We start from the raw sequence: 23,799 nt of genomic DNA, 5'->3' as shown, positions 1-23,799 counted from the left end.
CTCCAAATGGTGAAGTGAAAACAAAATAACAGTGATTAAGAGTTTGATACATGTCATCAACTGTGAAAAGAAAACACATGAAACTGGAATAATAGTTTGATATGTCATCAATTGCCTACATTTGAATTCACTTATGCAATTTCCTTTAAAAAAATATTTTTTAATATATAATTTATTAAGTTTTAGCATTTTTTCTTATTCTATTCTTTGTTGCTAAAGTCCCGCTTGTATCCAACCTACAGTTCAGACTTCATGTTACAGAAAAGTAAAAAAAAAATAAAATAATGGATACTCATACAGTTGTCAGGATGGCCGAGTGGTCTAAGGCGCCAGACTCAAGGTGAGCAGCCTTCCTAAATATATGGGCATTCTGGTCTCCGATAGGAGGCGTGGGTTCAAATCCCACTTCTGACATTGCTTTTCCCTAAAAAAAGTAGAAGTTATTCTACACAGAGAATTGCTCCAAATGGTGAAGTGAAAACAAAATAACAGTGATTAAGAGTTTGATACATGTCATCAACTGTGAAAAGAAAACACATGAAACTGGAATAATAGTTTGATATGTCATCAATTGCCTACATCATACAGTTGTCAGGATGGCCGAGTGGTCTAAGGCGCCAGACTCAAGGTGAGCAGCCTTCCTAAATATAGGGGCATTCTGGTCTCCGATAGGAGGCGTGGGTTCAAATCCCACTTCTGACATTGCTTTTCCCTAAAAAAGAAGAAGTTATTCTACACAGAGAATTGCTCCAAATGGTGAAGTGAAAACAATATAACAGTGATTAAGAGTTTGATACATGTCATCAACTGTGAAAAGAAAACACATGAAACTGGAATAATAGTTTGATATGTCATCAATTGCCTACATTTGAATTCACTTATGCAATTTCCTTTAAAAAAATACTTTTTAATATATGATTAATTAAGTTTTAGCATTTTTTTCTTATTCTATTCTTTGTTGCTAAAGTCCCGCTTGTATCCAACCTACAGTGTTAAGACTTACATGTTACAGAAAAGTAAACACATGAAATGGAATAATAGTTTGATATGTAATTGCCTCATACAGTTGTCAGGATGGCCGAGTGGTCTAAGGCGCCAGACTCAAGGTGAGCAGCCTTCCTAAATATAGGGGCATTCTGGTCTCCGATAGGAGGCGTGGGTTCAAATCCCACTACTGACATTACTTTTCCCTAAAAAAAGTAGAAGTTATTCTACACAGAGAATTGCTCCAAATGGTGAAGTGAAAACAATATAACAGTGATTAAGAGTTTGATATATGTCATCAACTGTGAAAAGAAAACACATGAAACTGGAATAATAGTTTGATATGTCATCAATTGCCTACATTTGAATTCACTTATGCAATTTCCTTTAAAAAATACTTTTTAATATATGATTAATTAAGTTTTAGCATTTTTTCATATCCAATTCTTTGTTGCTAAAGTCCTGCTCGTATCCAACCTACAGTGATTAAGAGTTTGATACATGTCATCAACTGTGAAAAGAAAACACATGAAACTGGAATAATAGTTTGATATGTCATCAATTGCCTACATTTGAATTCACTTATGCAATTTCCTTAAAAAAATACTTTTTAAGATATGATTTATTAAGTTTTAGCATTTTTCTTATTCTATTCTTTGTTGCTAAAGTCCCGCTTGTATCCAACCTACAGTTCAGACTTCATGTTACAGAAAAGTAAAAAAATTAAAAATAAATGGATTTCATACAGTTGTCAGGATGGCCGAGTGGTCTAAGGCGCCAGACTCAAGGTGAGCAGCCTTCCTAAATATATGGGCATTCTGGTCTCCGATAGGAGGCGTGGGTTCAAATCCCACTTCTGACATTGCTTTTCCCTAAAAAAAGTAGAAGTTATTCTACACAGAGAATTGCTCCAAATGGTGAAGTGAAAACAATATAACAGTGATTAAGAGTTTGATACATGTCATCAACTGTGAAAAGAAAACACATGAAACTGGAATAATAGTTTGATATGTCATCAATTGCCTACATTTGAATTCACTTATGCAATTTCCTTTAAAAAAAATACTTTTTAAGATATGATTTATTAAGTTTTAGCATTTTTTCTTATTCTATTCTTTGTTGCTAAAGTCCCGCTTGTATCCAACCTACAGTTCAGACTTCATGTTACAGAAAAGTAAAAAATAAAAATAAAAATGGATACTCATACAGTTGTCAGGATGGCTGAGTGGTCTAAGGCGCCAGACTCAAGGTGAGCAGCCTTCCTAAATATATGGGCATTCTGGTCTCCGATAGGAGGCGTGGGTTCAAATCCCACTTCTGACATTGCTTTTCCCTAAAAAAAGTAGAAGTTATTCTACACAGAGAATTGCTCCAAATGGTGAAGTGAAAACAATATAACAGTGATTAAGAGTTTGATATATGTCATCAACTGTGAAAAGAAAACACATGAAACTGGAATAATAGTTTGATATGTCATCAATTGCCTACATTTGAATTCACTTATGCAATTTCCTTTAAAAAAAATACTTTTAATATATGATTTATTAAGTTTTAGCATTTTTTCTTATTCTATTCTTTGTTGCTAAAGTCCCGCTTGTATCCAACCTACAGTTCAGACTTCATGTTACAGAAAAGTAAAAAATTAAAAATAAATGGATTCTCATACAGTTGTCAGGATGGCCGAGTGGTCTAAGGCGCCAGACTCAAGGTGAGCAGCCTTCCTAAATATAGGGGCATTCTGGTCTCCGATAGGAGGCGTGGGTTCAAATCCCACTTCTGACATTGCTTTTCCCCTAAAAAAAGTAGAAGTTATTCTACACAGAGAATTGCTCCAAATGGTGAAGTGAAAACAATATAACAGTGATTAAGAGTTTGATACATGTCATCAACAACATTCGGAGAGTACGACCCTGCCTTACACAGGAAGCGGCACAGGTCCTAATCCAGGCACTTGTCATCTCCCCGTCTGGACTACTGCAACTCGCTGTTGGCTGGCCTCCCTGCCTGTGCCATTAAAACCCCTACAACTCATCCAGAATGCCGCAGCCCGTCTGGTGTTCAACCTTCCCAAGTTCTCTCACGTCACCCCCCTCCTCCGCACACTCCACTGGCTTCCAGTTGAAGCTCGCATCCGCTACAAGACCATGGTGCTTGCCTATGGAGCAGTGAGGGGAACGGCACCTCTGTACCTTCGGGCTCTGATCAGTCCCTACACCCAAACGAGGGGCATTGCGTTCATCCACCTCTGGCCTGCTGGCTCCCTTCCTCTCGCGGAAGCATAGTTCCCGCTCAGCCCAGTCAAAACTGTTCGCTGCTCTGGCACCCCAATGGTGGAACAAGCTCCCTCACGACGCCAGGACAGCGGAGTCACTCACCACCTTCCGGAGACATTTCAAACCCCACCTCTTTAAGGGAATACCTGGGATAGGATAAAGTAATCCTTCTACCCCCCAAAAAATTGTAAAGTGGTTATCCCACTGGCTATAGGGGTGAACGCACCAATTGGTGAGTCGCTCTGGATAAGAGCGCCTGCTAAATGACGTAAATGTGCCCCTTGAGCAAGGCACTTAACCCTAATTGCTCCTGTAAGTCGCTCTGGATAAGAGCGTCTGCTAAATGACTAAAATGTAAAATGTAAATGTAATCAACTCTGAAAAGAAAACACATGAAACTGGAATAATAGTTTGATATGTCATCAATTGCCTACATCACACAGTTGTCAGGATGGCTGAGTGGTCTAAGGCGCCAGACTCAAGGTGAGCAGCCTTTCTAAATAACAGCATTCTGGTCTCCGATAGGAGGCGTGGGTTCAAATCCCACTTCTGACATTGCTTTTCCCCCAAAAAATTATAAGTTATTCTACACAGAGAATTGCTCCAAATGGTGAAGTGAAAACAAAATAACAGTGATTAAGAGTTTGATACATGTCATCAACTGTGAAAAGAAAACACATGAAACTGGAATAATAGTTTGATATGTCATCAATTGCCTACATTTGAATTCACTTACGTAATTTCCTTTAAAAAAATACTTTTTAATATATGATTTATTAAGTTTTAGCATTTTTTCTTATTCTATTCTTTGTTGCTAAAGTCCCGCTTGTATCCAACCTACAGTTCAGACTTCATGTTACAGAAAAGTAAAAAATAAAATAAATGGATTTCATACAGTTGTCAGGATGGCCGAGTGGTCTAAGGCGCCAGACTCAAGGTGAGCAGCCTTCCTAAATATATGGGCATTCTGGTCTCCGATAGGAGGCGTGGGTTCAAATCCCACTTCTGACATTGCTTTTCCCTAAAAAAAGTAGAAGTTATTCTACACAGAGAATTGCTCCAAATGGTGAAGTGAAAACAATATAACAGTGATTAAGAGTTTGATACATGTCATCAACTGTGAAAAGAAAATACATGAAACTGGAATAATAGTTTGATATGTCATCAATTGCCTACATCTACAGTTGTCAGGATGGCCGAGTGGTCTAAGGCGCCAGACTCAAGGTGAGCAGCCTTCCTAAATATAGGGGCATTCTGGTCTCCGATAGGAGGCGTGGGTTCAAATCCCACTTCTGACATTGCTTTTCCCTAAAAAAGTAAAGTTATTCTACACATAGAATTGCTCCAAATGGTGACGTGAAAACAATATAACAGTGATTAAAAGTTTGATACATGTCATCAACTGTGAAAAGAAAACACATGAAACTGGAATAATAGTTTGATATGTCATCAATTGCCTACATTTGAATTCACTTATGCAATTTCCTTTAAAAAATACTTTTTAATATATGATTAATTAAGTTTTAGCATTTTTTCATATTCAATTCTTTGTTGCTAAAGTCCCGCTCGTATCCAACCTACAGTGATTAAGAGTTTGATACATGTCATCAACTGTGAAAAGAAAACACATGAAACTGGAATAATAGTTTGATATGTCATCAATTGCCTACATTTGAATTCACTTATGCAATTTCCTTTAAAAAAATACTTTTTAATATATGATTTATTAAGTTTTAGCATTTTTTTCTTATTCTATTCTTTGTTGCTAAAGTCCCGCTTGTATCCAACCTACAGTTCAGACTTCATGTTACAGAAAAGTAAAAAAATTAAAAATAAATGGATTTCATACAGTTGTCAGGATGGCCGAGTGGTCTAAGGCGCCAGACTCAAGGTGAGCAGCCTTCCTAAATATATGGGCATTCTGGTCTCCGATAGGAGGCGTGGGTTCAAATCCCACTTCTGACATTGCTTTTCCCTAAAAAAAGTAGAAGTTATTCTACACAGAGAATTGCTCCAAATGGTGAAGTGAAAACAATATAACAGTGATTAAGAGTTTAATACATGTCATCAACTGTGAAAAGAAAACACATGAAACTGGAATAATAGTTTGATATGTCATCAATTGCCTACAATTGAAAACACTTATGCAATTTCCTTAAAAATAATATTTTTTAATATATAATTTATTAAGTTTTAGCATTTTTTCTTATTCTATTCTTTGTTGCTAAAGTCCCGCTTGTATCCAACCTACAGTTCAGACTTCATGTTACAGAAAAGTAAAAAAATTAAAAATAAATGGATTTCATACAGTTGTCAGGATGGCCGAGTGGTCTAAGGCGCCAGACTCAAGGTGAGCAGCCTTCCTAAATATAGGGGCATTCTGGTCTCCGATAGGAGGTGTGGGTTCAAATCCCACTTCTGACATCGCTTTTCCCTAAAAAAAGTAGAAGTTATTCTACACAGAGAATTGCTCCAAATGGTGAAGTGAAAACAAAATAACAGTGATTAAGAGTTTGATACATGTCATCAACTGTGAAAAGAAAACACATGAAACTGGAATAATAGTTTGATATGTCATCAATTGCCTACATTTGAATTCACTTATGCAATTTCCTTAAAAAAATACTTTTTAAGATATGATTTATTAAGTTTTAGCATTTTTTCATATTCAATTCTTTGTTGCTAAAGTCCCGCTCGTATCCAACCTACAGTGATTAAGAGTTTGATACATGTCATCAACTGTGAAAAGAAAACACATGAAACTGGAATAATAGTTTGATATGTCATCAATTGCCTACATTTGAATTCACTTATGCAATTTCCTTTAAACAAATATTTTTTAATATATAATTTATTAAGTTTTAGCATTTTTTCTTATTCTATTCTTTGTTGCTAAAGTCCCGCTTGTATCCAACCTACAGTTGACTTCATGTTACAGAAAAGTAAAAAAATAAAAATAAATGGATTTCATACAGTTGTCAGGATGGCCGAGTGGTCTAAGGCGCCAGACTCAAGGTGAGCAGCCTTCCTAAATATAGGGGCATTCTGGTCTCCGATAGGAGGCGTGGGTTCAAATCCCACTTCTGACATTCCTTTTGCCTAAAAAAAGTAGAAGTTATTCTACACAGAGAATTGCTCCAAATGGTGAAGTGAAAACAAAATAACAGTGATTAAGAGTTTGATACATGTCATCAACTGTGAAAAGAAAACACATGAAACTGGAATAATAGTTTGATATGTCATCAATTGCCTACATTTGAATTCACTTATGCAATTTCCTTTAAAAAATACTTTTTAATATATGATTAATTAAGTTTTAGCATTTTTTCATATCCAATTCTTTGTTGCTAAAGTCCTGCTCGTATCCAACCTACAGTGATTAAAAGTTTGATACATGTCATCAACTGTGAAAAGAAAACACATGAAACTGGAATAATAGTTTGATATGTCATCAATTGCCTACATTTGAATTCACTTTTGCAATTTCCTTAAAAAAAATACTTTTTAATATATGATTTATTAAGTTTTAGCATTTTTTCTTATTCTATTCTTTGTTGCTAAAGTCCCGCTTGTATCCAACCTACAGTTCAGACTTCATGTTACAGAAAAGTAAAAAAATTAAAAATAAATGGATTTCATACAGTTGTCAGGATGGCCGAGTGGTCTACGGCGCCAGACTCAAGGTGAGCAGCCTTCCTAAATATATGGGCATTCTGGTCTCCAATAGGAGGGGTGGGTTCAAATCCCACTTCTGACATTACTTTCTCCTAAAAAAAGTAGAAGTTATTCTACACAGAGAATTGCTCCAAATGGTGAAGTGAAAACAAAATAACAGTGATTAAGAGTTTGATACATGTCATCAACTGTGAAAAGAAAACACATGAAACTGGAATAATAGTTTGATATGTCATCAATTGCCTACATTTGAATTCACTTATGCAATTTCCTTTAAAAAATACTTTTTAATATATGATTTATTAAGTTTTAGCATTTTTTCTTATTATATTCTTTGTTGCTAAAGTCCCGCTTGTATCCAACCTACAGTTCAGACTTCATGTTACAGAAAAGTAAAAAAATTAAAAATAAATGGATTTCATACAGTTGTCAGGATGGCCGAGTGGTCTAAGGCGCCAGACTCAAGGTGAGCAGCCTTCCTAAATATAGGGGCATTCTGGTCTCCGATAGGAGGCGTGGGTTCAAATCCCACTTCTGACATTGCTTTTCCCTAAAAAAAGTAGAAGTTATTCTACACAGAGAATTGCTCCAAATGGTGAAGTGAAAACAATATAACAGTGATTAAGAGTTTGATACATGTCATCAACTGTGAAAAGAAAACACATGAAACTGGAATAATAGTTTGATATGTCATCAATTGCCTACATCATACAGTTGTCAGGATGGCCGAGTTCTAAGGACTCAAGGTAACTTTAAATATATGGCATTCTGGTTCATAGGAGGTGTGTTCAAATCCCACTTCTGACATTGCTTTTCCTAAAAAATTATTCTACACAGAATTGCTCCAAATGGTGAAGTGAAAACATATAACAGTGATTAAGAGTTTGATCATCAACAAAGAAAAACACATGAAACTGGAATAATAGTTTGATATGTCATCAATTGCCTACATTTGAATTCACTTACGTAATTTCCTTTAAAAAAATACTTTTTAATATATGATTAATTAAGTTTTAGCATTTTTTCATATTCTATTCTTTGTTGCTAAAGTCCCGCTCGTATCCAACCTACAGTGATTAAGAGTTTGATACATGTCATCAACTGTGAAAAGAAAACACATGAAACTGGAATAATAGTTTGATATGTCATCAATTGCCTACATTTGAATTCACTTATGCAATTTCCTTTAAAAAAATAATTTTTAAGATATGATTTATTAAGTTTTAGCATTTTTTCTTATTCTATTCTTTGTTGCTAAAGTCCCGCTTGTATCCAACCTACAGTTCAGACTTCATGTTACAGAAAAGTAAAAAAATTAAAAATAAATGGATTTCATACAGTTGTCAGGATGGCCGAGTGGTCTAAGGCGCCAGACTCAAGGTGAGCAGCCTTCCTAAATATAGGGGCATTCTGGTCTCCGATAGGAGGCGTGGGTTCAAATCCCACTTCTGACATTGCTTTTCCCTAAAAAAAGTAGAAGTTATTCTACACAGAGAATTGCTCCAAATGGTGAAGTGAAAACAATATAACAGTGATTAAGAGTTTGATACATGTCATCAACTGTGAAAAGAAAAACTTCTCATTCCTTTTTCTATTTAATTTATATTAAAGCATTTTATCAGTATTAAAGTTTATACATGTCTCAACTGTGAAAAGAAAACACATGAAACGGAATAATAGTTTGATATGTCATCAATTGCCTACATTTGAATTCACTTATGCAATTTCCTTTAAAAAAATACTTTTTAATATATGATTTATTAAGTTTTAGCATTTTTTCTTATTCTATTCTTTGTTGCTAAAGTCCCGCTTGTATCCAACCTACAGTTCAGACTTCATGTTACAGAAAAGTAAAAAAAATAAAAATAAATGGATGCTCATACAGTTGTCAGGATGGCCGAGTGGTCTAAGGCGCCAGACTCAAGGTGAGCAGCCTTCCTAAATATAGGGGCATTCTGGTCTCCGATAGGAGGCGTGGGTTCAAATCCCACTTCTGACATTCCTTTTCCCTAAAAAAAGTAGAAGTTATTCTACACAGAGAATTGCTCCAAATGGTGAAGTGAAAACAAAATAACAGTGATTAAGAGTTTGATACATGTCATCAACTGTGAAAAGAAAACACATGAAACTGGAATAATAGTTTGATATGTCATCAATTGCCTACATTTGAATTCACTTATGCAATTTCCTTTAAAAAAATACTTTTTAAGATATGATTTATTAAGTTTTAGCATTTTTTCTTATTCTATTCTTTGTTGCTAAAGTCCCGCTTGTATCCAACCTACAGTTCAGACTTCATGTTACAGAAAAGTAAAAAAATTAAAAATAAATAGATTTCATACAGTTGTCAGGATTGCCGAGTGGTCTAAGGCGCCAGACTCAAGGTGAGCAGCCTTCCTAAATATAGGGGCATTCTGGTCTCCGATAGGAGGCGTGGGTTCAAATCCCACTTCTGACATTGCTTTTCCCTAAAAAATAGAAGTTATTCTACACATAGAATTGCTCCAAATGGTGAAGTGAAAACAATATAACAGTGATTAAGAGTTTGATACATGTCATCAACTGTGAAAAGAAAACACATGAAACTGGAATAATAGTTTGATATGTCATCAATTGCCTACATCATACAGTTGTCAGGATGGCCGAGTGGTCTAAGGCGCCAGACTCAAGGTGAGCAGCCTTCCTAAATATAGGGGCATTCTGGTCTCCGATAGGAGGCGTGGGTTCAAATCCCACTTCTGACATTGCTTTTCCCTAAAAAAGTAGAAGTTATTCTACACATAGAATTGCTCCAAATGGTGAAGTGAAAACAATATAACAGTGATTAAGAGTTTGATTCATCAACTGTGAAAAGAAAACACATGAAACTGGAATAATAGTTTGATATGTCATCAATTGCCTACATTTGAATTCACTTACGTAATTTCCTTTAAAAAAATACTTTTTAACATATGATTAATGAAGTTTTAGCATTTTTTCATATTCTATTCTTTGTTGCTAAAGTCCCGCTCGTATCCAACCTACAGTGATTAAGAGTTTGATACATGTCATCAACTGTGAAAAGAAAACACATGAAACTGGAATAATAGTTTGATATGTCATCAATTGCCTACATTTGAATTCACTTATGCAATTTCCTTAAAAAAAATACTTTTTAAGATATGATTTATTAAGTTTTAGCATTTTTCTTATTCTATTCTTTGTTGCTAAAGTCCCGCTTGTATCCAACCTACAGTTCAGACTTCATGTTACAGAAAAGTAAAAAATGTAAAAATAAATGGATTTCATACAGTTGTCAGGATGGCCGAGTGGTCTAAGGCGCCAGACTCAAGGTGAGCAGCCTTCCTAAATATAGGGGCATTCTGGTCTCCGATAGGAGGCGTGGGTTCAAATCCCACTTCTGACATTGCTTTTCCCTAAAAAAGTAGAAGTTATTCTACACAGAGAATTGCTCCAAATGGTGAAGTGAAAACAATATAACAGTGATTAAGAGTTTGATACATGTCATCAACTGTGAAAAGAAAAGACATGAAACTGAATAATAGTTTGATATGTCATCAATTGCCTACATCATACAGTTGTCAGGATGGCGAGTGGTCTAAGGCGCCAGACTCAAGGTGAGCAGCCTTCCTAAATATAGGGGCATTCTGGTCTCCGATAGGAGGCGTGGGTTCAAATCCCACTTCTGACATTGCTTTTCCCTAAAAAAAGTAGAAGTTATTCTACACAGAGAATTGCTCCAAATGGTGAAGTGAAAACAATATAACAGTGATTAAGAGTTTGATATATGTCATCAACTGTGAAAAGAAAACACATGAAACTGGAATAATAGTTTGATATGTCATCAATTGCCTACATTTGAATTCACTTATGCAATTTCCTTTAAAAAAATACTTTTTAATATATGATTAATTAAGTTTTAGCATTTTTTCATATTCAATTCTTTGTTGCTAAAGTCCCGCTCGTATCCAAACTACAGTGATTAAGAGTTTGATACATGTCATCAACTGTGAAAAGAAAACACATGAAACTGGAATAATAGTTTGATATGTCATCAATTGCCTACATTTGAATTCACTTATGCAATTTCCTTTAAAAAAATACTTTTTAATATATGATTTATTAAGTTTTAGCATTTTTTCTTATTCTATTCTTTGTTGCTAAAGTCCCGCTTGTATCCAACCTACAGTTCAGACTTCATGTTACAGAAAAGTAAAAAAATTAAAAATAAATGGATGCTCATACAGTTGTCAGGATGGCCGAGTGGTCTAAGGCGCCAGACTCAAGGTGAGCAGCCTTCCTAAATGTAGGGGCATTCTGGTCTCCGATAGGAGGAGTGGGTTCAAATCCCACTTCTGACATTCCTTTTCTCTAAAAAAAGTAGAAGTTATTCTACACAGAGAATTGCTCCAAATGGTGAAGTGAAAACAATATAACAGTGATTAAGAGTTTGATACATGTCATCAACTGTGAAAAGAAAACACATGAAACTGGAATAATAGTTTGATATGTCATCAATTGCCTACATTTGAATTCACTTATGCAATTTCCTTTAAAAAAATACTTTTTAATATATGATTTATTAAGTTTTAGCATTTTTTCTTATTCTATTCTTTGTTGCTAAAGTCCCGCTTGTATCCAACCTACAGTTCAGACTTCATGTTACAGAAAAGTAAAACAATTAAAAATAAATGGATTTCATACAGTTGTCAGGATGGCCGAGTGGTCTAAGGCGCCAGACTCAAGGTGAGCAGCCTTCCTAAATATAGGGGCATTCTGGTCTCCGATAGGAGGTGTGGGTTCAAATCCCACTTCTGACATTGCTTTTCCCTAAAAAAAGTAGAAGTTATTCTACACAGAGAATTGCTCCAAATGGTGAAGTGAAAACAAAATAACAGTGATTAAGAGTTTGATACATGTCATCAACTGTGAAAAGAAAACACATGAAACTGGAATAATAGTTTGATATGTCATCAATTGCCTACATCATACAGTTGTCAGGATGGCCGAGTGGTCTAAGGCGCCAGACTCAAGGTGAGCAGCCTTCCTAAATATAGGGGCATTCTGGTCTCCGATAGGGGGTGTGGGTTCAAATCCCACATCTGACAGTTCTTTTCCCTAAAAAAGTAGAAGTTATTCTACACAGAGAATTGCTCCAAATGGTGAATTGAAAACAAAATAACAGTGATTAAGAGTTTGAAAAGAAAAACACATGAAACTGGAATAATAGTTTGATATGTCATCAATTGCCTACATTTGAATTCACTTATGTAATTTCCTTTAAAAATATACTTTTTAATATATGATTAATTAAGTTTTAGCATTTTTTCATATTCAATGCTTTGTTGCTAAAGTCCCGCTCGTATCCAACCTACAGTGATTAAAAGTTTGATACATGTCATCAACTGTGAAAAGAAAACACATGAAACTGGAATAATAGTTTGATATGTCATCAATTGCCTACATTTGAATTCACTTACGTAATTTCCTTTAAAAAAATACTTTTTAATATATGATTAATTAAGTTTTAGCATTTTTTCATATTCAATTCTTTGTTGCTAAAGTCCCGCTTGTATCCAAACTACAGTGATTAAGAGTTTGATACATGTCATCAACTGTGAAAAGAAAACACATGAAACTGGAATAATAGTTTGATATGTCATCAATTGCCTACATTTGAATTCACTTATGCAATTTCCTTTAAAAAAAAATACTTTTTAAGATATGATTTATTAAGTTTTAGCATTTTTTCTTATTCTATTCTTTGTTGCTAAAGTCCCGCTTGTATCCAACCTACAGTTCAGACTTCATGTTACAGAAAAGTAAAAAAATTAAAAATAAATGGATTTCATACAGTTGTCAGGATGGCCGAGTGGTCTAAGGCGCCAGACTCAAGGTGAGCAGCCTTCCTAAATATAGGGGCATTCTGGTCTCCGATAGGAGGCGTGGGTTCAAATCCCACTTCTGACATTGCTTTTCTCTAAAAAAGTAGAAGTTATTCTACACAGAGAATTGCTCCAAATGGTGAAGTGAAAACAATATAACAGTGATTAAGAGTTTGATACATGTCATCAACTGTGAAAAGAAAACACATGAAACTGGAATAATAGTTTGATATGTCATCAATTGCCTACATCATTCAGTTGTCAGGATGGCTGAGTGGTCTAAGGCGTTACTAAAGGTGAGCAGCCTTCCTAAATATAGGGGGCATTCTGGTCTCCGATAGGAGGCGTGGGTTCAAATCCAACTTCTGACATTGCTTTTCCCAAAAAAAGTTGAAGTTATTCTACACAGAGAATTGCTCCAAATGGTGAAGTGAAAACAATATAACAGTTGTGTCAATTCCTGACTACAAGCTATACCGAGCACTCAAGCCTAAATCCATCCAGGGTGCTCAAAGCACTCCCAACCTGCAGGGGCAACCATGCAACCGGAGCTGTTGAAACCAACCACCAGGAAGTGCTCTGGGGACCATATTAACGTGCGCACCCACAAGCAGTGCATGTGCATGGCATCGAAATGTTTGGTAAAAGCTTACTTGGCTCTCACTCATTCCTGAGAAGAGATACCAATGACCACAGCTCCTGATCATCCAAAGACGCAACTGGTAGGACAGAATGTGTTGTGAATTCATGCTTCTATATGCCCTTTTGTTTGGTTGTAACATACAATACAATTATTAATTAAATTAAATAGTAAGACTTCATTATGTGAACGTAGTACTTGACAGTAACGTTACTATAATCATGTGTATTGTTAAATGTTTAATTATGATATTGATATTTAATTATTAACTTGCAATGATCCTAGGTTAATCTAAATGATGAAATGATTGTTTGGTTAGGTTGAGGATTCAGTAACATTAGTTTATGCTTATTTTTGAGAAAGTGGAATTGAGAGGTATTTGTAACTAATCCATGGGTTTTGTTTGTGTGTTTTGAAGGTTATCAACCTATTCTGTTCCATCTTTGTGACAATAAAAAAATCATAAAGTGAACAGTTTTGAGTTGTCCTTTGCGTTCATCAAGGATAAAGCCGTTTTCAAGTTTGGGCAGAGCTGTGGTCAGCCAGAAATCACGCAGAACTTGACAATAACAGTGATTAAGAGTTTGATACATGTCATCAACTGTGAAAAGAAAAGACATGAAACTGGAATAATAGTTTGATATGTCATCAATTGCCTATATTTGAATTCACGTATGCAATTTCCTTTAAAAATACTTTTTAATATATGATTTATTAAGTTTTAGAATTTTTTTCATATTCAATTCTTTGTTGCTAAAGTACCGCTCGTATCCAACCTACAGTGATTAAGATTTTGATACATGTCATCAACTGTGAAAAGAAAACACATGAAACTGGAATAATAGTTTGATATGTCATCAATTGCCTACATTTGAATTCACTTATGCAATTTCCTTTAAAAAAATACTTTTTAATACATGATTTATTAAGTTTTAGCATTTTTTTCTTATTCTATTCTTTGTTGCTAAAGTCCCGCTTGTATCCAACCTACAGTTCAGACTTCATGTTACAGAAAAGTATAAAAAATTAAAAATAAATGGAATTCATACAGTTGTCAGGATGGCCGAGTGGTCTAAGGCGCCAGACTCAAGGTGAGCAGCCTTCCTAAATATAGGGGCATTCTGGTCTCCGATAGGAGGCGTGGGTTCAAATCCCACTCCTGACATTGCTTTTCCCTAAAAAAGTAGAAGTTATTCTACACATAGAATTGCTCCAAATGGTGAAGTGAAAACAATATAACAGTGATTAAGAGTTTGATACATGTCATCAACTGTGAAAAGAAAACACATGAAACTGGAATAATAGTTTGATATGTCATCAATTGCCTACATTTGAATTCACTTATGCAATTTCCTTTAAAAAAATACTTTTTAATATATGATTTATTAAGTTTTAGCATTTTTTTCTTATTCTATTCTTTGTTGCTAAAGTCCCGCTTGTATCCAACCTACAGTTCAGACTTCATGTTACAGAAAAGTAAAAAAATTAAAAATAAATGGATGCTCATACAGTTGTCAGGATGGCCGAGTGGTCTAAGGCGCCAGACTCAAGGTGAGCATCCTTCCTAAATATATGGGCATTCTGGTCTCCGATAGGAGGAGTGGGTTCAAATCCCACTGCTGACATTGCATTTCTCTAAAAAAAGTAGAAGTTATTCCACACAGAGAATTGCTCCAAATGGTGAAGTGAAAACAATATAACAGTGATTAAGAGTTTAATAAATGTCATCAACTGTGAAAAGAAAACACATGAAACTGGAATAATAGTTTGATATGTCATCAATTGCCTACATCATTCAGTTGTCAGGATGGCTGAGTGGTCTAAGGCGCCAGACTAAAGGTGAGCATCCTTCCTAAATATAGGGGCATTCTGGTCTCCGATAGGAGGCGTGGGTTCAAATCCAACTTCTGACATTGCTTTTCCCAAAAAAAAGTTGAAGTTATTCTACACATAGAATTGCTCCAAATGGTGAAGTGAAAACAATATAACAGTGATTAAGAGTTTGATACATGTCATCAACTGTGAAAAGAAAAGACATGAAACTGGAATAATAGTTTGATATGTCATCAATTGCCTACATTTGAATTCACTTATGCAATTTCCTTAAAAAAATACTTTTTAATATATGATTTATTAAGTTTTAGCATTTTTTTCATATTCAATTCTTTGTTGCTAAAGTCCCGCTCGTATCCAACCTACAGTGATTAAGATTTTATACATGTCATCAACTGTGAAAAGAAAACACATGAAACTGGAATAATAGTTTGATATGTCATCAATTGCCTACATTTGAATTCACTTATGCAATTTCCTTTAAAAAAACACTTTTTAATACATGATTTATTAAGTTTTAGCATTTTTTCATATTCAATTATTTGTTGCTAAAGTCCCGCTCGTATCCAACCTACAGTGATTAAGAGTTTGATACATGTCATCAACTGTGAAAAGAAAACACATGAAACTGGAATAATAGTTTGATATGTCATCAATTGCCTACATTTGAATTCACTTATGCAATTTCCTTTAAAAAAATACTTTTTAAGATATGATTTATTAAGTTTAAAAAAAAATTCTTATTCTATTCTTTGTTGCTAAAGTCCCGCTTGTATCCAACCTACAGTTCAGACTTCATGTTACAGAAAAGTAAAAAAATAAAAAATAAATGGATGCTCATACAGTTGTCAGGATGGCCGAGTGGTCTAAGGCGCCAGACTCCAGGTGAGCATCCTTCCTAAATATATGGGCATTCTGGTCTCCGATAGGAGGCGTGGGTTCAAATCCCACTTCTGACATTGCTTTTCCCTAAAAAAAGTAGAAGTTATTCTACACAGAGAATTGCTCCAAATGGTGAAGTGAAAACAATATAACAGTGATTAAGAGTTTAATAAATGTCATCAACTGTGAAAAGAAAACACATGAAACTGGAATAATAGTTTGATATGTCATCAATTGCCTACATTTGAATTCACTTACGTAATTTCCTTTAAAATACTTTTAACATATGATTAATTAAGTTTTAGCATTTTTCATATTCTATTCTTTGTTGCTAAAGTCCCGCTGTATACAACCACAGTGATTAAGAGTTTGATACATGTCATCAACTGTGAAAAGAAAACACATGAAACTGGAATAATAGTTTGATATGTCATCAATTGCCTACATTTGAATTCACTTATGCAATTTCCTTTAAAAAAATACTTTTTAATATATGATTTATTAAGTTTTAGCATTTTTTCTTATTCTATTCTTTGTTGCTAAAGTCCCGCTTGTATCCAACCTACAGTTCAGACTTCATGTTACAGAAAAGTAAAAAAATTAAAAATAAATGGATGCTCATACAGTTGTCAGGATGGCCGAGTGGTCTAAGGCGCCAGACTCAAGGTGAGCAGCCTTCCTAAATATATGGGCATTCTGGTCTCCGATAGGAGGAGTGGGTTCAAATCCCACTTCTGACATTGCTTTTCTCTAAAAAAAAGTAGAAGTTATTCCACACAGAGAATTGCTCCAAATGGTGAAGTGAAAACAATATAACAGTGATTAAGAGTTTGATACATGTCATCAACTGTGAAAAGAAAACACATGAAACTGGAATAATAGTTTGATATGTCATCAATTGCCTACGTCATTCAGTTGTCAGGATGGCTGAGTGGTCTAAGGCGCCAGACTAAAGGTGAGCATCCTTCCTAAATATAGGGGCATTCTGGTCTCCGATAGGAGGCGTGGGTTCAAATCCAACTTCTGACATTGCTTTTCCCAAAAAAAAGTTGAAGTTATTCTACACATAGAATTGCTCCAAATGGTGAAGTGAAAACAATATAACAGTGATTAAGAGTTTGATACATGTCATCAACTGTGAAAAGAAAAGACATGAAACTGGAATAATAGTTTGATATGTCATCAATTGCCTATATTTGAATTCACGTATGCAATTTCCTTTAAAAAAATACTTTTTAATATATGATTTATTAAGTTTTAGCATTTTTTCATATTCAATTCTTTGTTGCTAAAGTACCGCTCGTATCCAACCTACAGTGATTAAGATTTTGATACATGTCATCAACTGTGAAAAGAAAACACATGAAACTGGAATAATAGTTTGATATGTCATCAATTGCCTACATTTGAATTCACTTATGCAATTTCCTTTAAAAAAACACTTTTTAATACATGATTTATTAAGTTTTAGCATTTTTTCTTATTCTATTCTTTGTTGCTAAAGTCCCGCTTGTATCCAACCTACAGTTCAGACTTCATGTTACAGAAAGTATAAAAATAAAAAATAAATGGAATTCATTCAGTTGTCAGGATGGCCGAGTGGTCTAAGGCGCCAGACTCAAGGTGAGCAGCCTTCCTAAATATAGGGGCATTCTGGTCTCCGATAGGAGGCGTGTGTTCAAATCCCACTCCTGACATTGCTTTTCCCTAAAAAAAGTAGAAGTTATTCTACACAGAGAATTGCTCCAAATGGTGAAGTGAAAACAATATAACAGTGATTAAGAGTTTGATACATGTCATCAACTGTGAAAAGAAAACACATGAAACTGGAATAATAGTTTGATATGTCATCAATTGCCTACATCATACAGTTGTCAGGATGGCTGAGTGGTCTAAAGCGCCAGACTCAAGGTGAGCAGCCTTCCTAAATATAGGGGCATTCTGGTCTCCGATAGGAGGTGTGGGTTCAAATCCAACTTCTGACATTGCTTTTCCCTAAAAAAGAAGAAGTTATTCTACACATAGAATTGCTCCAAATGGTCCGAAGTAAAAACAATATAACAGTGATTAAGAGTTTGATACATGTCATCAACTGTGAAAAGAAAAGACATGAAACTTGAATAATAGTTTGATATGTCATCAATTGCCTATGTTTGAATTCACGTATGCAATTTCCTTTAAAAAAATACTTTTTAATATATGATTTATTAAGTTTTAGCATTTTTTCTTATTCTATTCTTTTTTGCTATAGTCCCGCTTGTATCCAACCTACAGTTCAGACTTCATGTTACAGAAAAGTAAAAAAATTAAAAATAAATAGATTTCATACAGTTGTCAGGATGGCCGAGTGGTCTAAGGCGCCAGACTCAAGGTGAGCAGCCTTCCTAAATATAGGGGCATTCTGGTCTCCGATAGGAGGCGTGGGTTCAAATCCCACTTCTGACATTGCTTTTCCCAGAAGTCAATTGCTCCAAATGGTGAAGTGAAAAAATTTAACAGTGATTAAGAGTTTGATACATGTCATCAACTGTGAAAAGAAAATACATGAAACTGGAATAATAGTTTGATATGTCATCAATTGCCTACATATTTCAACTTCATACAGTTGTCAGGATGGCTGAGTGGTCTAAGGCGCCAGACTCAAGGTGAGCAGCCTTCCTAAATATAGGGGCATTCTGGTCTCCGATAGGAGGCGTGGGTTCAAATCCAACTTCTGACATTACTTTTCCCTAAAAAAAGTAGAAGTTATTCTACACATAGAATTGCTCCAAATGGTGAAGTGAAAACAATATAACAGTGATTAAGAGTTTGATACATGTCATCAACTGTGAAAAGAAAAGACATGAAACTGGAATAATAGTTTGATATGTCATCAATTGCCTATATTTGAATTCACGTATGCAATTTCCTTTAAAAAATACTTTTTAATATATGATTTATTAAGTTTTAGCATTTTTTCATATTCAATTCTTTGTTGCTAAAGTCCCGCTCGTATCCAACCTACAGTGATTAAGATTTTGATACATGTCATCAACTGTGAAAAGAAAACACATGAAACTGGAATAATAGTTTGATATGTCATCAATTGCCTACATTTGAATTCACTTATGCAATTTCCTTTAAAAAAATACTTTTTAATATATGATTTATTAAGTTAAAAAAATTTTCTTATTCTATTCTTTGTTGCTAAAGTCCCGCTTGTATCCAACCTACAGTTCAGACTTCATGTTACAGAAAAGTAAAAAAAATAAAAAAATTAATGGATGCGCATACAGTTGTCAGGATGGCCGAGTGGTCTAAGGCGCCAGACTCAAGTTGAGCATCCTTCCTAAATATATGGGCATTCTGGTCTCCGATAGGAGGAGTGGGTTCAAATCCCACTGCTGACATTGCATTTCTCTAAAAAAAGTAGAAGTTATTCTACACAGAGAATTGCTCCAAATGGTGAAGTGAAAACAATATAACAGTGATTAAGAGTTTGATACATGTCATCAACTGTGAAAAGAAAAGACATGAAACTGGAATAATAGTTTGATATGTCATCAATTGCCTATATTTGAATTCACGTATGCAATTTCCTTTAAAAAATACTTTTTAATATATGATTTATTAAGTTTTAGCATTTTTTCATATTCAATTCTTTGTTGCTAAAGTCCCGCTCGTATCCAACCTACAGTGATTAAGAGTTTGATACATGTCATCAACTGTGAAAAGAAAACACATGAAACTGGAATAATAGTTTGATATGTCATCAATTGCCTACATTTGAATTCACTTATGCAATTTCCTTAAAAAATAATAATTTTTAAGATATGATTTATTAAGTTTTAACATTTTTTCTTATTCTATTCTTTGTTGCTAAAGTCCCGCTTGTATCCAACCTACAGTTCAGACTTCATGTTACAGAAAAGTAAAAAAAATTAAAAATAAATGGATGCTCATACAGTTGTCAGGATGGCCGAGTGGTCTAAGGCGCCAGACTCAAGGTGAGCAGCCTTCCTAAATATATGGGCATTCTGGTCTCCGATAGGAGGAGTGGGTTCAAATCCCACTTCTGACATTGCTTTTCTCTAAAAAAAGTAGAAGTTATTCTACACAGAGAATTGCTCCAAATGGTGAAGTGAAAACAATATAACAGTGATTAAGAGTTTGATACATGTCATCAACTGTGAAAAGAAAACACATGAAACTGGAATAATAGTTTGATATGTCATCAATTGCCTACATTTGAATTCACTTATGCAATTTCCTTTAAAAAAATACTTTTTAATATATGATTTATTAAGTTTTAGCATTTTTTCATATTCAATTCTTTGTTGCTAAAGTCCCGTCGTATCCAACCTACAGTGATTATGAGTTTGATACATGTCATCAACTGTGAAAAGAAAACACATGAAACTGGAATAATAGTTTGATATGTCATCAATTGCCTACATTTGAATTCACTTATGCAATTTCCTTAAAAAATAATAATTTTTAAGATATGATTTATTAAGTTTTAACATTTTTTCTTATTCTATTCTTTGTTGCTAAAGTCCCGCTTGTATCCAACCTACAGTTCAGACTTCATGTTACAGAAAAGTAAAAAAAATAAAAAATAAATGGATGCTCATACAGTTGTCAGGATGGCCGAGTGGTCTAAGGCGCCAGACTCCAGGTGAGCATCCTTCCTAAATATATGGGCATTCTGGTCTCCGATAGGAGGAGTGGGTTCAAATCCCACTGCTGACATTGCATTTCTCTAAAAAAAGTAGAAGTTATTCTACACAGAGAATTGCTCCAAATGGTGAAGTGAAAACAATATAACAGTGATTAAGAGTTTAATAATTGTCATCAACTGTGAAAAGAAAACACATGAAACTGGAATAATAGTTTGATATGTCATCAATTGCCTACATTTGAATTCACTTACGTAATTTCCTTTAAAAAAATACTTTTTAACATATGATTAATTAAGTTTTAGCATTTTTTCATATTCTATTCTTTGTTGCTAAAGTCCCGCTCGTATACAACCTACAGTGATTAAGAGTTTGATACATGTCATCAACTGTGAAAAGAAAACACATGAAACTGGAATAATAGTTTGATATGTCATCAATTGCCTACATTTGAATTCACTTATGCAATTTCCTTTAAAAAAATACTTTTTAATATATGATTTATTAAGTTTTAGCATTTTTTCTTATTCTATTCTTTTTTGCTAAAGTCCCGCTTGTATCCAACCTACAGTTCAGACTTCATGTTACAGAAAAGTAAAAAAATTAAAAATAAATGGATGCTCATACAGTTGTCAGGATGGCCGAGTGGTCTAAGGCGCCAGACTCAAGGTGAGCATCCTTCCTAAATATATGGGCATTCTGGTCTCCGATAGGAGGAGTGGTTCAAATCCCACTTCTGACATTGCTTTTCCCTAAAAAAGTAGAAGTTATTCCACACAGAGAATTGCTCCAAATGGTGAAGTGAAAACAATATAACAGTGATTAAGAGTTTGATAAATGTCATCAACTGTGAAAAGAAAACACATGAAACTGGAATAATAGTTTGATATGTCATCAATTGCCTACATCATTTAATAAAAAACATACAGTTGTCAGGATGGCTGAGTGGTCTAAGGCGCCAGACTAAAGGTGAGCATCCTTCCTAAATATAGGGGCATTCTGGTCTCCGATAGGAGGCGGGGTTCAAACCCAACTTCTGACATTGCTTTTCCCAAAAAAAAGTTGAAGTTATTCTACACAGAGAATTGCTCCAAATGGTGAAGTGAAAACAATATAACAGTGATTAAGAGTTTGATACATGTCATCAACTCTGAAAAGAAAATACATGAAACTGGAATAATAGTTTGATATGTCATCAATTGCCTACATTTGAATTCACTTATGCAATTTCCTTTAAAAAATACTTTTTAATATATGATTAATTAAGTTTTAGCATTTTTTCATATTCAATTCTTTGTTGCTAAAGTACCGCTTGTATCCAACCTACAGTGATTAAGATTTTGATACATGTCATCAACTGTGAAAAGAAAAGACATGAAACTGGAATAATAGTTTGATATGTCATCAATTGCCTACATTTGAATTCACTTATGCAATTTCCTTTAAAAAAATACTTTTTAATACATGATTTATTAAGTTTTAGCATTTTTTTCTTATTCTATTCTTTGTTGCTAAAGTCCCGCTTGTATCCAACCTACAGTTCAGACTTCATGTTACAGAAAGTATAAAAATAAAAAATAAATGGAATTCATTCAGTTGTCAGGATGGCCGAGTGGTCTAAGGCGCCAGACTCAAGGTGAGCAGCCTTCCTAAATATAGGGGCATTCTGGTCTCCGATAGGAGGCGTGTGTTCAAATCCCACACCTGACATTGCTTTTCCCTAAAAAAAAGTAGAAGTTATTCTACACAGAGAATTGCTCCAAATGGTGAAGTGAAAACAATATAACAGTGATTAAGAGTTTGATACATGTCATCAACTGTGAAAAGAAAACACATGAAACTGGAATAATAGTTTGATATGTCATCAATTGCCTACATCATACAGTTGTCAGGATGGCTGAGTGGTCTAAAGCGCCAGACTCAAGGTGAGCAGCCTTCCTAAATATAGGGGCATTCTGGTCTCCGATAGGAGGTGTGGGTTCAAATCCAACTTCTGACATTGCTTTTCCCTAAAAAAAGAAGAAGTTATTCTACACATAGAATTGCTCCAAATGGTGAAGTAAAAACAATATAACAGTGATTAAGAGTTTGATACATGTCATCAACTGTGAAAAGAAAATACATGAAACTTGAATAATAGTTTGATATGTCATCAATTGCCTATATTTGAATTCACGTATGCAATTTCCTTTAAAAAAATACTTTTTAATATATGATTTATTAAGTTTTAGCATTTTTTCTTATTCTATTCTTTTTTGCTATAGTCCCGCTTGTATCCAACCTACAGTTCAGACTTCATGTTACAGAAAAGTAAAAAATTAAAAATAAATAGATTTCATACAGTTGTCAGGGATTGCCGAGTGGTCTAAGGCGCCAGACTCAAGGTGAGCAGCCTTCCTAAATATAGGGGCATTCTGGTCTCCGATAGGAGGCGTGGGTTCAAATCCCACTTCTGACATTGCTTTTCCCAGAAAATTGCTCCAAATGGGGAAGTGAAAAAAATGTAACAGTGATTAAGAGTTTGATACATGTCATCAACTGTGAAAAAGAAAAGACATGAAACTGAATAATAGTTTGATATGTCATCAATTGCCTATATTTGAATTCACTGTATGTAATTTCCTTTAAAAAATACTTTTTAATATATGATTTATTAAGTTTTAGCATTTTTTTCATAATCAATTCTTTGTTGCTAAAGTCCCGCTTCGTATCCAACCTACAGTGATTAAGAGTTTGATACATGTCATCAACTGTGAAAAGAAAACACATGAAACTGGAATAATAGTTTGATATGTCATCAATTGCCTACATTTGAATTCACTTATGCAATTTCCTTAAAAAAATACTTTTTAAGATATGATTTATTAAGTTAAAAAAATTTCTTATTCTATTCTTTGTTGCTAAAGTCCCGCTTGTATCCAACCTACAGTTCAGACTTCATGTTACAGAAAAGTAAAAAAATAAAAAAT

At 34.4% G+C, this 23,799-nt stretch overlaps 40 non-coding genes across 40 annotated transcripts; all 40 read left to right on the top strand.

The window, feature by feature from the left end:
• The first annotated feature begins 302 nt into the window (after window positions 1-302).
• On the top strand, window positions 303-414 carry trnal-caa. Its single transcript has 2 exons — window positions 303-340; window positions 369-414. It is a non-coding gene; the product is annotated as a tRNA-Leu (tRNA).
• Window positions 415-590: 176 nt separating this feature from the next.
• Window positions 591-702, top strand: trnal-caa. Its single transcript has 2 exons — window positions 591-628; window positions 657-702. It is a non-coding gene; the product is annotated as a tRNA-Leu (tRNA).
• Window positions 703-1,068: 366 nt separating this feature from the next.
• Window positions 1,069-1,180, top strand: trnal-caa. The gene is made up of 2 exons: window positions 1,069-1,106; window positions 1,135-1,180. It is a non-coding gene; the product is annotated as a tRNA-Leu (tRNA).
• Window positions 1,181-1,734: 554 nt separating this feature from the next.
• Window positions 1,735-1,846, top strand: trnal-caa. Its single transcript has 2 exons — window positions 1,735-1,772; window positions 1,801-1,846. It is a non-coding gene; the product is annotated as a tRNA-Leu (tRNA).
• Window positions 1,847-2,195: 349 nt separating this feature from the next.
• Window positions 2,196-2,307, top strand: trnal-caa. Its single transcript has 2 exons — window positions 2,196-2,233; window positions 2,262-2,307. It is a non-coding gene; the product is annotated as a tRNA-Leu (tRNA).
• A 347-nt stretch (window positions 2,308-2,654) lies between these two features.
• Window positions 2,655-2,766, top strand: trnal-caa. The gene is made up of 2 exons: window positions 2,655-2,692; window positions 2,721-2,766. It is a non-coding gene; the product is annotated as a tRNA-Leu (tRNA).
• Window positions 2,767-3,702: 936 nt separating this feature from the next.
• Window positions 3,703-3,812, top strand: trnal-caa. The gene is made up of 2 exons: window positions 3,703-3,740; window positions 3,767-3,812. It is a non-coding gene; the product is annotated as a tRNA-Leu (tRNA).
• A 344-nt stretch (window positions 3,813-4,156) lies between these two features.
• Window positions 4,157-4,268, top strand: trnal-caa. Its single transcript has 2 exons — window positions 4,157-4,194; window positions 4,223-4,268. It is a non-coding gene; the product is annotated as a tRNA-Leu (tRNA).
• A 175-nt stretch (window positions 4,269-4,443) lies between these two features.
• On the top strand, window positions 4,444-4,555 carry trnal-caa. Its single transcript has 2 exons — window positions 4,444-4,481; window positions 4,510-4,555. It is a non-coding gene; the product is annotated as a tRNA-Leu (tRNA).
• A 555-nt stretch (window positions 4,556-5,110) lies between these two features.
• trnal-caa lies at window positions 5,111-5,222 on the top strand. The gene is made up of 2 exons: window positions 5,111-5,148; window positions 5,177-5,222. It is a non-coding gene; the product is annotated as a tRNA-Leu (tRNA).
• Window positions 5,223-5,569: 347 nt separating this feature from the next.
• On the top strand, window positions 5,570-5,681 carry trnal-caa. The gene is made up of 2 exons: window positions 5,570-5,607; window positions 5,636-5,681. It is a non-coding gene; the product is annotated as a tRNA-Leu (tRNA).
• A 553-nt stretch (window positions 5,682-6,234) lies between these two features.
• Window positions 6,235-6,346, top strand: trnal-caa. The gene is made up of 2 exons: window positions 6,235-6,272; window positions 6,301-6,346. It is a non-coding gene; the product is annotated as a tRNA-Leu (tRNA).
• Window positions 6,347-6,902: 556 nt separating this feature from the next.
• Window positions 6,903-7,014, top strand: trnal-caa. Its single transcript has 2 exons — window positions 6,903-6,940; window positions 6,969-7,014. It is a non-coding gene; the product is annotated as a tRNA-Leu (tRNA).
• Window positions 7,015-7,360: 346 nt separating this feature from the next.
• Window positions 7,361-7,472, top strand: trnal-caa. Its single transcript has 2 exons — window positions 7,361-7,398; window positions 7,427-7,472. It is a non-coding gene; the product is annotated as a tRNA-Leu (tRNA).
• Window positions 7,473-8,274: 802 nt separating this feature from the next.
• On the top strand, window positions 8,275-8,386 carry trnal-caa. The gene is made up of 2 exons: window positions 8,275-8,312; window positions 8,341-8,386. It is a non-coding gene; the product is annotated as a tRNA-Leu (tRNA).
• Window positions 8,387-8,819: 433 nt separating this feature from the next.
• On the top strand, window positions 8,820-8,931 carry trnal-caa. Its single transcript has 2 exons — window positions 8,820-8,857; window positions 8,886-8,931. It is a non-coding gene; the product is annotated as a tRNA-Leu (tRNA).
• Window positions 8,932-9,278: 347 nt separating this feature from the next.
• Window positions 9,279-9,390, top strand: trnal-caa. Its single transcript has 2 exons — window positions 9,279-9,316; window positions 9,345-9,390. It is a non-coding gene; the product is annotated as a tRNA-Leu (tRNA).
• Window positions 9,391-9,564: 174 nt separating this feature from the next.
• trnal-caa lies at window positions 9,565-9,676 on the top strand. Its single transcript has 2 exons — window positions 9,565-9,602; window positions 9,631-9,676. It is a non-coding gene; the product is annotated as a tRNA-Leu (tRNA).
• A 550-nt stretch (window positions 9,677-10,226) lies between these two features.
• Window positions 10,227-10,338, top strand: trnal-caa. The gene is made up of 2 exons: window positions 10,227-10,264; window positions 10,293-10,338. It is a non-coding gene; the product is annotated as a tRNA-Leu (tRNA).
• Window positions 10,339-10,512: 174 nt separating this feature from the next.
• Window positions 10,513-10,623, top strand: trnal-caa. Its single transcript has 2 exons — window positions 10,513-10,549; window positions 10,578-10,623. It is a non-coding gene; the product is annotated as a tRNA-Leu (tRNA).
• Window positions 10,624-11,181: 558 nt separating this feature from the next.
• On the top strand, window positions 11,182-11,293 carry trnal-caa. Its single transcript has 2 exons — window positions 11,182-11,219; window positions 11,248-11,293. It is a non-coding gene; the product is annotated as a tRNA-Leu (tRNA).
• A 347-nt stretch (window positions 11,294-11,640) lies between these two features.
• On the top strand, window positions 11,641-11,752 carry trnal-caa. The gene is made up of 2 exons: window positions 11,641-11,678; window positions 11,707-11,752. It is a non-coding gene; the product is annotated as a tRNA-Leu (tRNA).
• A 176-nt stretch (window positions 11,753-11,928) lies between these two features.
• Window positions 11,929-12,040, top strand: trnal-caa. The gene is made up of 2 exons: window positions 11,929-11,966; window positions 11,995-12,040. It is a non-coding gene; the product is annotated as a tRNA-Leu (tRNA).
• A 750-nt stretch (window positions 12,041-12,790) lies between these two features.
• trnal-caa lies at window positions 12,791-12,902 on the top strand. Its single transcript has 2 exons — window positions 12,791-12,828; window positions 12,857-12,902. It is a non-coding gene; the product is annotated as a tRNA-Leu (tRNA).
• Window positions 12,903-14,510: 1,608 nt separating this feature from the next.
• trnal-caa lies at window positions 14,511-14,622 on the top strand. The gene is made up of 2 exons: window positions 14,511-14,548; window positions 14,577-14,622. It is a non-coding gene; the product is annotated as a tRNA-Leu (tRNA).
• Window positions 14,623-14,970: 348 nt separating this feature from the next.
• trnal-caa lies at window positions 14,971-15,082 on the top strand. The gene is made up of 2 exons: window positions 14,971-15,008; window positions 15,037-15,082. It is a non-coding gene; the product is annotated as a tRNA-Leu (tRNA).
• A 176-nt stretch (window positions 15,083-15,258) lies between these two features.
• On the top strand, window positions 15,259-15,370 carry trnaf-aaa. Its single transcript has 2 exons — window positions 15,259-15,296; window positions 15,325-15,370. It is a non-coding gene; the product is annotated as a tRNA-Phe (tRNA).
• A 767-nt stretch (window positions 15,371-16,137) lies between these two features.
• Window positions 16,138-16,249, top strand: trnaw-cca. The gene is made up of 2 exons: window positions 16,138-16,175; window positions 16,204-16,249. It is a non-coding gene; the product is annotated as a tRNA-Trp (tRNA).
• Window positions 16,250-16,800: 551 nt separating this feature from the next.
• Window positions 16,801-16,912, top strand: trnal-caa. Its single transcript has 2 exons — window positions 16,801-16,838; window positions 16,867-16,912. It is a non-coding gene; the product is annotated as a tRNA-Leu (tRNA).
• A 177-nt stretch (window positions 16,913-17,089) lies between these two features.
• trnaf-aaa lies at window positions 17,090-17,201 on the top strand. Its single transcript has 2 exons — window positions 17,090-17,127; window positions 17,156-17,201. It is a non-coding gene; the product is annotated as a tRNA-Phe (tRNA).
• A 556-nt stretch (window positions 17,202-17,757) lies between these two features.
• On the top strand, window positions 17,758-17,869 carry trnal-caa. The gene is made up of 2 exons: window positions 17,758-17,795; window positions 17,824-17,869. It is a non-coding gene; the product is annotated as a tRNA-Leu (tRNA).
• A 176-nt stretch (window positions 17,870-18,045) lies between these two features.
• trnal-caa lies at window positions 18,046-18,157 on the top strand. Its single transcript has 2 exons — window positions 18,046-18,083; window positions 18,112-18,157. It is a non-coding gene; the product is annotated as a tRNA-Leu (tRNA).
• A 348-nt stretch (window positions 18,158-18,505) lies between these two features.
• Window positions 18,506-18,617, top strand: trnal-caa. The gene is made up of 2 exons: window positions 18,506-18,543; window positions 18,572-18,617. It is a non-coding gene; the product is annotated as a tRNA-Leu (tRNA).
• A 162-nt stretch (window positions 18,618-18,779) lies between these two features.
• On the top strand, window positions 18,780-18,891 carry trnal-caa. The gene is made up of 2 exons: window positions 18,780-18,817; window positions 18,846-18,891. It is a non-coding gene; the product is annotated as a tRNA-Leu (tRNA).
• A 558-nt stretch (window positions 18,892-19,449) lies between these two features.
• trnal-caa lies at window positions 19,450-19,561 on the top strand. Its single transcript has 2 exons — window positions 19,450-19,487; window positions 19,516-19,561. It is a non-coding gene; the product is annotated as a tRNA-Leu (tRNA).
• A 559-nt stretch (window positions 19,562-20,120) lies between these two features.
• trnal-caa lies at window positions 20,121-20,232 on the top strand. The gene is made up of 2 exons: window positions 20,121-20,158; window positions 20,187-20,232. It is a non-coding gene; the product is annotated as a tRNA-Leu (tRNA).
• Window positions 20,233-20,791: 559 nt separating this feature from the next.
• On the top strand, window positions 20,792-20,903 carry trnaw-cca. The gene is made up of 2 exons: window positions 20,792-20,829; window positions 20,858-20,903. It is a non-coding gene; the product is annotated as a tRNA-Trp (tRNA).
• A 1,525-nt stretch (window positions 20,904-22,428) lies between these two features.
• On the top strand, window positions 22,429-22,540 carry trnal-caa. Its single transcript has 2 exons — window positions 22,429-22,466; window positions 22,495-22,540. It is a non-coding gene; the product is annotated as a tRNA-Leu (tRNA).
• Window positions 22,541-22,717: 177 nt separating this feature from the next.
• Window positions 22,718-22,829, top strand: trnal-caa. The gene is made up of 2 exons: window positions 22,718-22,755; window positions 22,784-22,829. It is a non-coding gene; the product is annotated as a tRNA-Leu (tRNA).
• A 346-nt stretch (window positions 22,830-23,175) lies between these two features.
• trnal-caa lies at window positions 23,176-23,288 on the top strand. Its single transcript has 2 exons — window positions 23,176-23,214; window positions 23,243-23,288. It is a non-coding gene; the product is annotated as a tRNA-Leu (tRNA).
• The last annotated feature ends 511 nt before the right edge of the window (window positions 23,289-23,799 follow it).

The sequence above is a fragment of the Coregonus clupeaformis genome, unplaced genomic scaffold (assembly GCF_020615455.1).
Source record: "Coregonus clupeaformis isolate EN_2021a unplaced genomic scaffold, ASM2061545v1 scaf4205, whole genome shotgun sequence".
Lineage (NCBI taxonomy): Eukaryota > Metazoa > Chordata > Actinopteri > Salmoniformes > Salmonidae > Coregonus > Coregonus clupeaformis.
Note: the sequence above shows the minus strand (reverse complement) of the source record. Positions and strands in the feature narration are given on the sequence as shown.